Source organism: Cnephaeus nilssonii, assembly GCF_951640355.1.
Source record: "Cnephaeus nilssonii genome assembly, chromosome: 6".
In the NCBI taxonomy this organism is placed as follows: Eukaryota; Metazoa; Chordata; class Mammalia; order Chiroptera; family Vespertilionidae; genus Cnephaeus; species Cnephaeus nilssonii.
In genome coordinates, this window is record NC_137077.1 from 59,286,573 (window position 1) to 59,289,780 (window position 3,208).

Genomic DNA, 3,208 nt, shown 5'->3' on the forward strand with positions numbered 1-3,208 from the left:
CACTGCCCTGTTTGTAAATCCTTCCATCGGCCATACCTGCAGATGCCATGGCACCAGGAGCTTGATGCCTCTCGGCTGCTGTGCGACCCTCATTGTCACAATTTTAAAAATTTAAAGTGTAAAGAGCATAATTTAACTGATTCTGTGGAGTAGGATAATACCCATCTCCCCCTTTTTGTTTCTGCAACTGAGTCTTCAAGGTCCGATTAGCTCTTTCTACAATTGCCTGTCCCTGGGGATATAGGGAATTCCTGTTTTATGCATTATTTGATGTTGCTTGCAAAACTGCTGAAAGGAGGATCTTGCATAAGTAGGTCCATTGTCTGTTTTTATCTCTAGGGACCATCCCATGACTGGAAAAGCAGCTAGGCAGTGATTAATTACATGCTTTGCACTTTCCCCTGTTTGGGGAGTAGTGAAAATGAAGCATGAGCATGTGTCTGCAGAGACATGGATCCACCAAAATCTGCCAAGTTCAGGTATATGAGTGACATCCATCTGCCAGATTTTATTAGGTTTAAGTCTTCGGGGATTTATCCCTAATGGCGGCACAGGGAGGTGAATAGCACACTGGGGGCATTGCTTAATGACTTGGCGAACCTGCTCTCAGGAAATATGAAATTCCTTGCAGAAGGCAGAGGCATTTTGATGATGCAGGGCATGCAAGGCCTGTGCCATGGAAAATGGAGTGACCTACTCTATCAAGGTAACGAGGAGATCTACTACCTCATTACCTGTAGCCAGGGGACCCAGGAGGCCAGAATTGGATCTAATATGGCCAATAAAACATGGAAACTGTGCCATTTTTGAATAACCCTTTGCAAGGTGGTAAACAAATGAAATAGCTCTTGAGAATTTGTATGCCCAATGGTAGCAGTTTCAATAATGGTAGCCATTCCTACTACATAAGCACTGTCACTGTAGATGTTGATGGGCTCAGAGGAAAAATTTTCTAAAGCATAAATGAAGGCTTGGATTTCTACTCATTGTGTAGAGGAGTAATTTGTCTGAAATACTTTAGAATCCTTTACACTATGAAAGCCAGCTCTCCCTGAGTACATTGACATAAGCTATTTACCCTCTATTTAGGGAGGCAAAATACAAATCATTTACTTTTAAGTGTCCTTGGTTTAGGGAAGATAGGATTTACTAGATGGCTCCAAATTGGTGTTTTACTATCTCAGTTTCCCTATTCTGCTTGTCCTGGCTTACTGGACTGTGTCATTTAATAAATTTCCTTTTAACATTTCTTTCTACAAACTTCCTATAACTTCCACATGCATTCTTACAACTTTCAGAAACATTCTTACAACTTTAAGAAATAACCACCTTTAGAAACCACCTTCTTTTTCCTTCAAAATGCATGACCATGCCTTAGACCTTCTATTAAGTATTTCTACTCTAATATTCTTTCTTTCTGTCATACCTTCAGCAACTTGTACAGATCTTTTCTTTCAACCTTAATTTTTTCAATGATAACCAAAAAAAGTAAAGAGCCAGCATTTCTTAGATTAACGTTTATGAACACACTTTAAATGAACTCTTACTTTCAAGAAAATATACCTTCAACAAAGTACAAAAGATCTTCTGTAATAAAAACTAAGAGCAGGAGAATTAAAACTTGTCTAGCAATCAATGTTTCCATCTTTTATGTTATTTTTAAATATTTAGAAGCTTATCATTTAACCCAGCAATGCTCCAAAGTCTTTAAGTTACCAAAGACTTTGGAAAATTATGTATAGGCATATGAGGCTGGAGAAAAGGCAGGGGGAGGAGGGAGCAGGTCCAGCAGCCTGTTCTCAGCCTATGGAGACTTGGATTTAAACTGCTACATTTTTCCTTAGAGATAACATCTAAGGTTACTGCTGTGGCTTCTCTACTTTTACAGGGAGAAGGGCAACTGGCCCCTTCCTCCAACAGAGAGCACAGTCAGTCTCCTATTGAGTGACTGGACTTTTATTATTAATGTATTTATAATTATTACTGAAAAGCTTTATCACAAATTCTTCATTTTAATTACATCTATTTATTATATCTTAACAACTTTGAGATTTTAAAGCCAATTATTACCTAAAGTATTTTCTTGACCAATTTTATACCAGGAATAACTCAATGTGAGTATTATTTTATTTTAATTATGCTGTTAACCATAATTGCCCTTTCTGCTCAAGGAAAGGACACATTAATCTGGCTGGGAGTTGTATGCCCCTGGGACCTGGGAGGCACCCTTGGAATGCGGTCTATCCTCATTCAAGAACCGCCCATTATCATGGAAGCATTAATTTTGTTGTCCAACCCAGCCTGCATAGCTTACTTCCTTATGTAATTTCAAGTATATTGTATTGGTCTAATTTAGTTCAAAATATTTCTTTTAGGGAGAGAGAATAAATCTTTGCATCACCTCAGGGCCCTCGGGGTGTCACAAAGCTGTCTTTCAGTTAAATTCTTGAAATATTAGATTTGGAAAAGCTGTCAAGTATACCCAATTTAAAGGTTATTAAAACTTAAACTGGTTTTAACATTAAATATTTGGTCTTGACTACAGAATTAATCATTTTCAATTTGGCCATTATATTTTTATATTTTAGTAATACCACAGAAGTACAGACTGTACTTTGAACTATAGAGAAAACGCTGGGGGGAACATGCCTACCACTCACCTATTCCCTTGTTTCATGTCCCCAGGGCTGGCCAACTCAGGTTTGTGATGTCACAGGCAGGCATCAGGTCACCCAGTCCCGGTAATACTGACACTGCCTACTGGATGTTTAATGGATGTGATGCTGGGCAGGGCTTTGCAAATTTCCCTCACCCTACTGAGTTCAGCAAGTACTGCCTCTCATTCTGCCTGGCCTGAATATTGAAACCTCGGTTTTGTTTTGTTTTTTCCCTTCCCCCTCCCACTTTGCCTCAGGTGGGGAAGATAATGATTTGTTAATCACAGACAGGCTTGGAATTAGCTGGCCTTTGTTTAAACTTCCCTGGGTTGTAACCTTCACAAATTTTAATACTTTCAAATTAATCTTAGAATCTTAAAATTTTAACGCAGCATAGCAAAATCATAAATCAGGGAAGAGCAAATTATAGTCCCTAAAAGTTAGAAAGCCAAAATTGCATGACAGACATACAGACAGAAATCTTACTAGCTAAGAGTTTCTGGTGGTCTGGGAGGGAGAGAAAGGTCTCTAAGATAAAGAATTCTTGGCAG